Genomic DNA, 13,305 nt, shown 5'->3' with positions numbered 1-13,305 from the left:
TTTCCTCCTGGCCCATAGCCCCTTCTTCCAGCCCTGACTTCTTTACCTGGTGGTAGGCAATGAATTTTAGGTATGCAGGCAACCTGGTGCCTGCGTTTATTTTCCCTCATCGGACCTGCAACTAAAGTAGCTAGTTTTTATAGAATCATTTAAGTCATTGCCACATACAGTGGCTTGCAAAAGTACTCAACCCCCTAAAAAGTCAGATTTGTATGGATTACAAATGACACAGATTGTTCCAGTGTGCTTACTGCTTTTAAAGTTCATTTTCAGTCACAATTCATTATTTCTCTGCATTTTTTGTAAAAAAATTAAACTGAAAAATGCTGCTTGCATATGTATTCAACCTCTGTGCTGTGAAAGCTCCAAGTTTACACAATTGGCCTCGTGAATAATAAAAGGTCAGCTTTTCTGGATAAAGGAAAATTGGTTCTTACCTGCTAATTTTCGTTCCTGTAATACCACAGATCAGTCCAGACAAGCTGGTTTTATTCATCCCTACCAGCAGATGGAGGTAGAGAACAAACCTTTGGGCACTGCTACATATACGAGTGTGCCACCTGCAGTCCCTCAGTATTAATCGATACCCAAGCCAAGATAAGAAAAATAAACAGCGAACGAGGCTCCCAACATGGATACCTCTGACCAACTAGATAACCATGCAGAAAATGCTAAACCTAGAAATTGAAGCAAAAAAAATGGCAAACCTGCTTTGCAAATAAATACAGCAGTAGACCAAGCAGTCTTTTGGCAGAGATCCTTAGGGCGGGCCTCTGGACTGATCTGTGGTATTACAGGAACGAAAATTAGCCGGTAAGAACCAATTTTCCTTTTCTGAACATACCCAGATCAGTCCAGACAAGCGGGATGTACCAAAGCCCTCTTACACTGAGCGGGAACCCGAAAGACCAGCTCGAAGAACACTCTCTCCAAAAGGAGCCGCCTCCGGGGCCCGCACATCCAAACTGTAATGCTTGGTAAAAGTGTGCAATGAAGACCACACTGCGGCTCTACAGATCTCTTGGGGAGACACCAGCTGACACAGCCCAGGATGGCACCTGAGCTCGATTGTACTCTAAGACCCACTGGAACCGCTCTTCCTTTTGATATATAAGCTGCAGAGATTGTCTCTTTGGTTGAAAGAGACTAAGAAGCCTTAGATGCCTTTCACCCTTTTTTGCTCCCCCCGAACAGGACGAACAAATGATCAGAACAACAAAAAGAGTTAGTGACTTTCAAGTAACGTAATACCATCCGTCTCACATCCAAAAGGTGAAGTTCTCATCCCATTGAGGATCCTGAGCCCAATCCGGAAATCCGGGCAACTCCACTGATTGGTTTACATGAAAAACTGACACCACCTTAGGAAGAAACAAAGGTACCGTACGCAAGGACACCGTATCAGATGGTATCCGGAGAAACCGATCATGGCACAAAAGCGCCTGCAATTCCAAAATAAGTCTAGCCAAACAGATAGCTACCAAAAAGACAGTCTTCAGAGTCAGGATCTTCAAAGATACCCGGATTCAGTGGCTCGAACGGCTCCTTGCAAAGGCCCCGTAGCACGAGTAAGATTTCATTCCGGACAAATGCGACTCAGAGATGGACGGAGATGTTTGACTCCTCGTAGAAAAAACTTACCACACCTCTAATGTAGACGATGCCAAGGCCTTCCCTTGGACTCTCCCTCTGAGACAACCCAAAGCGGAAACCTGGGCCCGAAGTGAACTATGGGCTAATCCTTTGGATAAACCCACCTGCAAAAAAGACAAAATATGGGACACAGACACCTGAAGAGAGTCCAATCCCTGTTGTCCACACCAGGTCTCAAACACCTGCCATACCCTGGAATAGGCTAAAGAGGTAGCAGGGCATCTCACTTGAAGCAGCGTGGTAATTACTGGTTCCGAATACCCCCTCATGCGCAATCGCCTCCTCTCAAAAGCCAGGCCGCGAGACAAAAGTGATCCTCCCAATTGGAAATATAGGACCTTGACGCAGGAGATCCGGTAAATGGGTCAGGCGTAGCGGTCCGTCCACTGCCAGCCACACCAGATCCGTGAACCACGGACGGCGAGGCCATTCCGGAGCCACAAGAATCACTGACCCCATGTGGCCCTCTGCACACCTGAGTACCTTTGCTATCAGCAGCCGTGGAGAAAAGACGTAGAGGACTCCGGTCAGCCACGGACATACGAGGGAATCGAGCCCTACTGCCCCGGACTCCCTCCGGTGGCTGAAGAACCTTTGCGTCTTGGTATTGAGACTCGTTGCCATGAGATCGAACTGCGGTGTTCCCCACTGTTTGCAGAGAAGCTCCCAGGCCCTCAGAATTCCCACTCCCCTGAATCCAACTTCCTCCAGCTGAGGTAATCTGCCTAGATACTGTCAACTCCTGCGACATGGGAGGCGGAGATTCCTTCGAGATGAAGCTCTGCCCATTAACAGCAGCTGAGCCTCCTGTGCTACCGTAGGACTCTTCATTCCCCCCTGGCAGTTATGTAAGCCATTGTGGTCGAATTGTCTGAGAAAACTCACACCATCCGATTGCGGACCAAGGGTAGAAACTGCTCCAGAGCTCGGCACACCGCTCTCGTCTCTAGGCGATTGATAGGCCACGTCTGTTCCGACATCGACCAAAGGCCCTGAGCAGACCTTCCCAGACAAATTGTCCCCCAGCCCTGAAGACTTGCATCCGTGGTGACCACCAGCCACTCCAGGACCTCAAAAGGCATCCCCTTCTCCAGATTGTTCTGTGTCATCCACCAGGTCAGACTGGCCCTGGCCAACTCCATCAGAGCCAGGGACAGGAAATATTGTTGCGACAGAGGATTTCAACAGGACAACAAGGTTCTCTGCAGAGGTCTCAAATGGGCAAACGCCCAGGGCACCAGTTCCAATGTGGATACCATCAAGCCCAGGACCAGTAATCCCAGACCTTCGGCACCTGTAGACAAAGCAGATCAAGGTCCTCACCAAACAGCAGTTTCCCCTGAAAGGGCAGATAACAGATCTGCTGACCAGTTGCGTAGCCACAAGTGTCGTCTGGACGCCACCACAGACACCATAGCACGGGCCGTGGTTCTCACCAGGTCATACAAGGCATCCAGCCATAGGCAACCCCTGCCTCCAGGCGGGCCGCCTGGACTGGGGAAAGAGTCCCGGAGGCAGACTGTTCCTGCGGCTTCTGGATCCCACATAAATAGGCCTGCTACATCAGACTTGCACATACCGCCGCCCGCAGGCCAAGCCCCAGTACCTCAAAAGCTCGCTTGAGATTCACTTCCAACTTCTGATCCTGAACATCCTTCAGAGCAGAAGCTCCAGCCACTGGAGTATTGGTCTTCTTAGTGACTGCCGAAACTGCTGCATCCACCTTCGGGACCTTGAGAACGTCCAGATGGTCCTGCAAAAGCGGATAAAGCTTGGACATCGCTCTGCCAACTCTCAGACCCGAGTTGGGGAAATCCCACTCGGTTGATCAATTTCTGGATTTTCTTCAGAATTGGGAAAGCAGTGGGGGGTCTCTGTAGGCCATCCAGAACCGGATTAACCCTTTCAGCATCTGAATCCTCCAGGGTGAGCTTAATCCCCAGCTCCTCCAACACCTGAGGTATAAGCAGGCGAAGCTCCTCTCTTGAAAAGCCAGATCACCCGCAGATCATTGCCTTCAGCCTCAGGACCCTCTCTCCAAGGTCCCCTGGGTCCAGAGGGGGACCCCCAATCGGGTCCCCATCCTGATCGGCCTCAGAGGAGACCTCATCCTCCTGCTTAGACTCGTCCGAATCTTCCAAGTCCGATTCTAATCGTGCTAGCTGTCCCTCAGGAGGCAGAGTTCGCGGGGGGACCTTCCCCCGCTTTGCCAAACCCGTCGGGCCTTCTGTGACATCGCACTTACCTGCCTACCTAGCCAGGAAGGTCTCATGCAGTAAAAGTACGAATTCGGGCAAAAGCCCCCTGGGGTCCCCAAAGGGCGCTTGGAGCTGCTAGGGTCAGAGACATCCGGACCTTTTTCCCCAGGTCGAACCATGGGAGACAGGAGCGGCGGGTACCCCCCCTGATCAGGCTGTGAATCTGAAGGAAAGCTGTGAAAACTAAGACCAAAGAGCATTCTAAGGAAATTAAAGATAAAGTCAGAGACATGCATAAGATAGGAAAAAGGTCAATTATGAGGAAATGGAAGCTGCATCATACCACCCAGACAGTGCATGGACAAGGCCATCCCTTAAAACTCAGCATCAGAGCAAGACAGATACTTGTGAGGGAAGTCACAGAGAGGCCAACAACCATTTTGAAGGAGCTACAAGAGTTCAGTGGCTTTGACTGGCATGGAGATGCACCAGTCAATATCAAGGGCTTTGCATAAAACTGGCCTGCATAGAAGGGTGGCTAAAAAGAAGCCATTACTGAAGAAAACCACATCAAAGCACGTCTGGAGTTTGCCAGAAAGCAGCAGTGTGACCCAGCTAAAATGTATGATAAAGTTTTGTGCTTAGATGAGAAAAAATGGAGCTTTTTGGCCAGAATTCAAAACGCTGTGTGTGGCACAAGCCTAACACTCTCCATTCCTCAGCAAACACCATCCCAAAAGTAAAGTATGGGGGTGGCAGCATCATGTTGTGGAGATGCTTTTCCTCAACGGGGACTGGGCATCTTATTAAAATTGAAGGACGGATGGTGCAACTTACAGGGAGACACTGCAAGACAACCTGCTTCAATCTGCTACAAAACTAAAACTTGGGAGAAAGTTCACTTTTCAGCAGGACAATGATCCCAAGCACACGGCCAAAGCAACACAGGAGTGGTTGAACAAACATGAATGTTCTACAATGGTCAAGTCAAAGTTCAGAATTCAAGCCAATCGAGAATCTGTGGCACTATTTTAAAATTGCAGTCCCTAAGCGTCATCCAACCAACCTGAACCAAATCTGCCAGGAAGAATGGGCAAAAATCAAACAGCGTGCAAAGCTGGTAGAAACTTACCCCGACAATAGAGCTGTTCTTGCAGCAAAAGGTGACTATTATAGAAACAAAGAAATGACAGCAGAAAAAGACCTAACGGTCAATCCAGTCTGCCCAGCAAGCTTAAGGTAGTAACTTCCACTCTGTACAGGTTACTCCCATGTTTCTCTTAAGGGTAGCAACTGATGTGCCGTGCAGTTATCCCCATGCCTTATGATAACCCATAAAAATTGCAGCTAGCAATATTTTTTTTATTGGGTGATTAGCTTTCTTGAAAGTTCAGACAGTGCTGCTTGACATACTTTGTTTATGGACTTGGTTGTAGAAGCAGTCCTATGCCTTTTCCCTTATGTCTGCATATCAATATCCCATACCGTGAAAGTTGGAGCCCCTCGGTTGACATCTGAATCCAATTCCTCTTTTCTCCCCACTGTCTAAGTGGGAAGAAATTTTGCAGTTGCATTAAAAGCATCATGGCATATTGGTTAGGATAGTAGTCTCCATACCTTCTTGTAAGGGTAGTACCAGCCACACCAGCAAGTTACTCTCCTGCACGCTTTTCTCATTTCCATCCCCTAACCTTTAGAAATCCATAGTATTTATCCTATGCCCCTTTCAATTCTTTGACTGTTTTCATCTTCACCACCTCCTTCAGAAGAGCATTCCAGGCATCCACCATCCTCAGTGAATAAATTTTTCCTGACGGTTCTGAATCATTCGCCCTGGAGTTTCATTTTGTAATCCCTAGTTCTATTGTTTTCTTTCCAACAGAAAATTTTTGAAGTTCATGCATTATTCAAATATTTTAGGTATCTGAAGTTCTGTTATCATATCTCTGCTGCACCTCCTCTCTTCCAGGGTATATAAATTCAAATCCTTCAGCCTCTCATAGATCTTCCAATACAGACCCCACACCACTTTAGTTGCCCTTCTCTGGACTGTCTCCATCCTGCCTCTATCCTTTTTGAGATAAGGGCTCCAGAACTGAAAAAACAGTACTCGAGGTGAGGCTTCACCAAGGACTTCCTTTTTCTTACTGGTTATTCCTCTCTCTATGCAGCCCACCACTCTTCTGGCTTTAGCTATCACTATGGTAAAACACACTGAGGGTAATTTTTATATTCAGGTACTCTTCTACCAAATACTTTATATCAACAAAAGAGTCCTCACCCATTCACAAAATATAATTTCAAAAAATACAATTTATTCATGAAAACACATAAAATAGATCCTATCTAGACAATAATTCCTAAACTAACACACTCATTCATCCATACCACAAACATCTCACAAATCCCACCAACCCCTTTTATAAAAAATGACAATTGTATCACACAAAATTCCCAGCACCAATGTGCAACCCTGATTATTAGCTATCACTATGTCACATTGCTTCTCCATCTTCAGATCACCAGACATTATTACCCCAAGATCCCTCTCTTGGACAGTGCACATTAGTCTTTTACCCCCCACCCAATCACATACAGCTCTTTTAGATTACTGCATCCCTGATGCGGGAATATGTACTTCTTGGCACTGAATCCCAGATGTCAATTCCTTGGCTACTCTTCAAGCTTTCTTAAATCATTTTTTATTCTGTCTACTCCTTCAGGCAAACCAACTCTGTTGCAGATCTTCGTATCATCTGCAAATAGACAAAATTTACTTTCTATCCCTTCTGCAATGTTGCTCACAAAGAAATTGAACACAACCGATCCCAACACCTATCCCTGTGGCACTTCCTTTAACACCAATCTCTCTTCAGAGTAGGTTCCATTTACCATTACACGCCGCTCCTATCAGTCAACCAGTTAGAAATCCAAACCACCACCTTATTTATTTATTTATTTTATTTATTTGTGATTTTTCTATACCGGCATTCACGGAGTTCGTATCATGTCGGTTTACATAAAACAAGGGGTGAGCAATACAAAACTATAACTTGAATGTATACATTACAACCTTAGCGTGGATTACTAGTCTACCAGGGGTCAAATATTTACACAAACTGTATTTTTCAGTTTTTAATTTTATTTTACAAAAAATGCAGAGAAATAGTAAATTACGACTTTGAAAACTTATTTTAAGAACAAACTGGCTTGCAATAAACATACCATTTGGAACAATCTGTGTAAGTGTCATTTGTAATCTACATGTCTGCTGACTTTTTAGGGTGTCAAATACTTTTGCAAACCATTGTATAAGCTCATGTAAGTTAAGAGGTGAGGAGGATGTCATGTTCTATGAAACGTGGTTGCCTTTCATAGTAGGGATGTGAATCGTTTGGCGATTTAAAACAATCGTCAGATATATTTTAAATCGTCAAAAATCGTTAAGAGTCGCGATACAATAGAAATTCCCCTGATTTATCGTGAAAAATCGTAAATCGGGGGAGGGCGGGGAAAACCGGCACACCAAAAAAACCCCTAAACCCACCCCGACCCTATGAAACGAATCCCTTACCTTCCCCCACCCTCCCGAACCCCCCCAAAGCTTTTTACGAGTACCTGGTGGTCCAGTGGGGGCGCGGGGACCGATCTCCTGCTCTCGGTCCATCGGCGTCATTTTGGCTGCCACTCAAAAATGGCGCCGATGGCACAATTAAAAAAAACCCCACCCGACCCTTTAAAAATGACCCCTTAGCTTCCCCCACCCTCCCGATCCCCCCAAAACATTTTAAAATTACTGGTGGTCTAGTGGTGGTCCCGGGAGCAACCTCCCGTTCTCAGGCCGTCGGCTGCCACTCAAAGATGGCGCCGATGGCCCTTTGCCCTTACCATATGACAGGGTATCTGTGCCATTGGCCGGCCCCTGTCACATGGTAGGAGCACTGGCTGGCCGCCGCCTTTAAAGATGGCCACCGCATTTTGGGGGGGGGGGGGTCGGGAGGGTGGGGGAAGGTAAGGGGTTAATTTTAAAGGGTCGGGCCTCACTAAAAAAAAAAAAAAAACCCAACGATGTGAATCGGAACCAATTCCGATTCACATCACCCACAATCAGATTTTTTCCCCCCTCTAGCCGAACCCGATCGTCTTAACGATCGGGCACACGATTCACATCTCTATTTCATAGTATTTGTAGAGAAACATGTAATTTGTTTCAGATGCATGCATTTTAGCAATTTTTCTATATTTTAACTGGTCCTTGAGTGGTTAACAGGAATTGTGACTTATATGATACTCGCTTCTTCCCTTTGCAGTTCTACAGTTCACTCGTTTCTTAAAAGATGATCATGTACAAATCTTGAGAATTTTTGCCAAATACAACTCACACCCCCACACTTCTACTCAAATTCACCACTGTGGTCAATCCTGCCCTAGCACCATCATAGCCATCATTCTTTCCTCCTATTTCAGTAGAGGCATGTAGGCACCCTAAGAACAGCCAGAAACATTCTACTATGCGTCAGACTGGTTCGGCACTGGTTCATAGTCTCTACAGTAGCCCCTCCCTGTCCTCCTGCATGGGACTGTGAACATGTGCCCCATGTACACTAATATTGCTCCTAGCTTTTTAGCAGCAGTCAAAATACGTCACAATCTCAAGAATATCACTTGCACTTTATGACTCTAGATCTGATTATGTGAAAAAACACTGTACAGAATACAAATCTTACGTAGAAACGTTGCAAAAGAAAACATATGTTTTAAATACATCCATATGTGAAAAAAAATTCAGTATATGCATGTGATATCTAGAGAAAAAGCCCGTGTATGCACAAGGCGCTATGTGTGCTTTTGTAGAAATTGTGAATCCCATAGTATTAGGGCCTCTAGGCCAACTTGGTGACTTCTTTGGGCATTGCTGTGCAGGTGGTCCCCAATTCAATACTCAAGTGGGTCTTTCATTCCCTGGATCAGCAAGGGCTCAGAACGCAGGTTTCACAGTCACCAGGGGTGACAAACAGTAGCCCGATTCAGGGCCCCGAGATTGCAGTGTTCTAGAAAGAGCCCTGGTGAATGGCTCCTGACTGAAAACCTTTTGCTTTAATAACCAGACTAGATATACATTGGTGAGAAAGTGGGAGGGGAGAGAGATAATGGTGAAAAATCCCCAGGAAGTTGCAGTGAAGGCTCATGATGCCAACATAGGCCAATCCCAATTGAGCTGGAAGCCCAAAGCAATGAGCTAAAAAAGCTGGGTGAAAAAAATAAAATAAAATTAGGCCACTACCTAGATTTTTGTTTAAAGCAAGTTTGCTTACCTGAAAACAGAGTTCTCCATAGACAGAAGGATGAATAAGTAGAGTAGATGTGAATCGGTTATTTACACTTCCGAATAATAGAAGGACTAGGGGGCATTCCATGAAGTTAGCAAGTAGCACATTTAAGACTAATCGGAGAAAATTCTTTTTCACTCAACGCACAATAAAGCTCTGGAATTTGTTGCCAGAGGATGTGGTTAGTGCAGTTAGTGTAGTGGGTTCAAAAAAGGTTTGGATAAGTTCTTGGAGGTGAAGTCCATTAACGGCTATTAATCAAGTTGACTTAGGGAATAGCCACTGCTATTAATTGCATCAGTAGCATGGGATCTTCTTAGTGTTTGGGTAATTGCCAGGTTCTTGTGGCCTAGTTTGGCCTCTGTTGGAAACAGGATGCTGGGCTTGATTGACCCTTGGTCTGACCCAGCATGGCAATCTCTTATGTACTTATGTCTCTATGCTTTAAACACAAAGTTTACACAATGTGATATTATAATTTCAAACAAAAGAATTACAGTTGATTAATCATTAGTATGAAAAAGACAGTTTCCACTAACTTGTTCACCTCCCTTTCCAAAAAAAGAAATTTTTTCAAGCTGAAGCATTTGAGTGCAATTAATTTCTAGGACTGTGGTCATGTTAGTTGATTTTGCAAAGCAGAGTTGTTTACCTGTAACAGGTATTCTTCCAGGACAGCAGAATGTTAGTCCTCAGAGATGGGTGAAATCATCAGATGGAGCCCCCTCCCCCCCAAGTCTCATATCAAAGCAGGAAAAAAACAAGCGAAAAAAAATAAAACAAAATGCAGACGAACCCAACTCTACGGGATGGCGGGTGGGTTTCCTGAGGACTAACATCCTGCCATCCTGGGCGAACACCTGTTACAGGTAAGCAACTCTGCTTTCTCCCAGGACAAGAATGGTAGTCCTCACACTTGAGTAAATACCAAGCTGCAGGCTGCCCCCAGAACACACTGAGCCAACAGGCACCGAATAACGTAACAGGCACAACAGGGGGTGCTGTTGGCAACAACGGGGCAGACTGAACCTCATACTGGGCCCTAGGTAGGGAGAGTTGGGTTCTCACACTGGGAATAGGTTACAGAGGACAGATTAGCCAAAGACGCTGTCCATCGACCCATCCTTGTCCAGATAGTAATGGGCTGCGAAGGTGTGGAGGGAACTCCACGTCGTGGCCTTACAGATTTCGGCAATAGGGACTGCCTGGAAGTGGGCTACCGACGCTGCCATGGCTCTTACTGAGTGCGCTTTCACTCGGCCTCCGAGTGGAAGGCCCCGCTTGTTCATAACAAAGCAATACAGTCTGCCAACCAATTGGACAGGGTCTGCTTCCCACTGCAACTCCAAATCTATTCTTGTTAAAGAAGACAGTTGGGTGGACTGCCTGTGGGCTGCGGTGCGCTCTAGATAAAAAGCAAGAGCACGCTTTCAGTCCAAGGTGTGTAGAGCCCGCTCACCTGGGCGAGAGTGTAGCCTCGTGAAAAAGGTGGGCAACACGATGGACTGATTCAGGTGGAGGTCAGACACCACCTTAGAAACTTAGGATGAGTACACAACACTACTCTGTCATGAAAGAACCGCGTAAAAGGCGGATAGGTCACTAGGGCCTGTAGCTCACTGACTCTGCCACTAGGAAGATGGCCTTCCAGGTGAGGTGCTTCAACTCATAGGACTGCAGGGGCTCAAACAGAGGCCGCATGAGCCACGCCAGCACTAAGCTGAGGTCCCAGGCTACAACAGGAGGATGTAGTGGAGGCTTTAGTTGAAGTAAACCTCTCAAGAAGCTCCCCACTAAGGGCTGCACCAAGATCAGAGTGTTACCCATTCTGCGGTGGTAGGCGCTGATGGCACTCAGATGTACCTGGACTGAGGTAGTCTGCAACCCAGACTCGAGAGGCTCTAGAGGTAGTCCAAAAGTCTAAGTGTGGGACAAGTGAAAGGGTAGAGACCCTGTTCTGCACACCAGGATGAGAACCTCCTCCACTTCGCTTGGTAGGACGTCTGCGTGGAATGCTTTTGAGAAGCTACCAGGACTTGTGAGACCTTGTCCGAAAAGTTGAGGGACTGCAGCACTAGCCTTTCAACATCCAGGCTGTGAGGGTGGAGCAGCCTGCGCTGATCCTGTGTGATGAGGTCGAGCGAGGTATCCAGTCGGATGGGCTCCTGGACCAACAGGTAGCGGAGGATCGGAAACCAGATCTGACATGGACAGTGAGTGGCTATAAGGATCATGGAGCCTTGGTCCTGTTGTAGCTTCACAAGAGTCTTGCCAATGAGCCGAATTGGAGGGTATGCATACAGGAGACCTGCACTCCAGGAGTAGCCGAAGGCATCCACGGCTGGTCCCTTTCCCTCCCTGAGCAGGGAGCAGAAGCGATTCATCTTGTGGTTCTGCAAGGATGCGAAGAGATCCATGTCCGGTTGACCCCACCGGTGGAAGATCTTGTCCACCACAATGGGGTTTAGGGACCACTCGTGGGGATGGAATACTCGATTGAGGAGGTCTGCCACCACATTCTCCATCCCTGCTGGGTACACCGCTCGCAGAAGCATGGAATGCGACAGGGCCCAGACCCAAATCTGCACTGCTTCTTGATACAGGAGATAAGAGCCTGTGCCCCCGTTTCTTCACGTACCACATGGCCACCTGGTTGTCTGCCTGAATCAAGACGACCTTGTTGGACAAGCAGTCCTGGACGCATATAGAGCATATCGCATCTCTCGGAGTTCTAGGAAGTTTATCTGGCATCTCGCCTCGGGCTTCGACCACACCCCTTGCATGCGGAGACCTTTGACATGGGCCCCCCAGCCTAGGTTGGAGGCATCCGTGCAGCCAGGGGCTGAAAAGGAAGTCCCTTGCTCAGGTTGGATTCCTGCGCCCACCAGGCGAGAGAGAGCTGAAGTGGTTTGGTTATCAGTGTAGAGAGTTCCTGAAAGGCTTGGTGCCACTGAGACCGCAGGGTCCACTGCGTAACCCTCATGGCCAGGTGGGTCATTGGGATGATGTGCACCGACAACACCATGTGACCCAGTAACTTCAGGAGTAGGTGGGCTGGAGCCATCTGCCGGCGACAAATGGACCTGGCTAATTCAACCAGGGTGGCTACGTGCTCGTTGGGAAGGGACGCCTTGGCCACCGTGGTGTCCAGAACCACACCAATGAAACTGAGCCACTGGGTTGGCATCAGTTGGGATTTTGGGAAATTGACAAGGAATCCCAGCGATTGGAGGAGCCTCACTGTCGAGTTGAGGGACTGAAGGGCTCCCTCCCTCGAAGAACAGCTGATGAGCCAATCGTCCAGATATGGGAAAACATACACCCTCTGGTGGCATAAGTGTGCTCCCTCCACTGCCAGGCACTTTGTGAAGACCCGGGGTGCAGACGAAAGTCCGAAGAGAAGAACCCTATACTGGAAATGCTGCTGGCCTACCACAAAGCGCAGATATTTCCGATGAGGCGGAAAGATGGCAATGTGTGCTTAGGCATCCTGTAGTTCGAGAGAGCAGAGCCAATCCCCTTGATGGAGAAGCGGAAGTAAGGTGCCCAAGGATACAATTTTGAACAGCTCCCTCTGGAGGAACTTGCTTAAGACCAGAGGTCGAAGATGGGATGGAGGCTGCCTGTTCTCTTTGGAATGAGAAAATACCTGGAGTAGAACTCTCGGCCACACTGAGCACAGGGAACCGGTTCGATGGCTCTGGACTGTAGCGGGGCCGAGAGTTTTAACTCGAGGGTTGTTGCGTGTTCCACCAGGCTCCACACTGGAGAGAGAGGGGAGTCTGGTGGGACACCAAGAAGGTTTAGGGAGTAACCCCGTGTGACGATGGATAAGACCCATTGATCGGTGGTAATGAGGGTCCAGCTTCTTGAGAATAGGCAGAGTAGGCCCCCGACCAGTGGATTGGACAGTGCGGGCACTAGGGTTAATCTGCTGCTTTCCCTGTACCACAGTCAAAACCCAGCTGCAGGGCCAGGCTGAGGCGCTGGCTGAGCCCGAGGTACTCGCTGTTTGCGTGGGTGGCTCTTTGGGGCTGCCTGAGCAATGCCAGAGGATAGTATCTCCGTTGCCTGTAGAATGGCTTCCTGGAGTCCCTACGAGGCGCTCTGCGGGTCGCCGAAGA

General features: G+C 47.7%; 1 protein-coding gene across 7 annotated transcripts in view; it reads right to left on the bottom strand.

Moving 5' to 3' along the window:
• RESF1 (retroelement silencing factor 1) overlaps nt 1-13,305 on the bottom strand; it is a 243,477-nt gene that overhangs the window by 28,418 nt on the left and 201,754 nt on the right. The window lies entirely within an intron of this gene.

Source organism: Rhinatrema bivittatum, chromosome 4, assembly GCF_901001135.1.
Source record: "Rhinatrema bivittatum chromosome 4, aRhiBiv1.1, whole genome shotgun sequence".
Taxonomy (NCBI): domain Eukaryota; kingdom Metazoa; phylum Chordata; class Amphibia; order Gymnophiona; family Rhinatrematidae; genus Rhinatrema; species Rhinatrema bivittatum.
The sequence above is the reverse complement of the archived record's forward strand: the minus strand, read 5'-3'. Positions and strand labels throughout refer to the sequence as shown.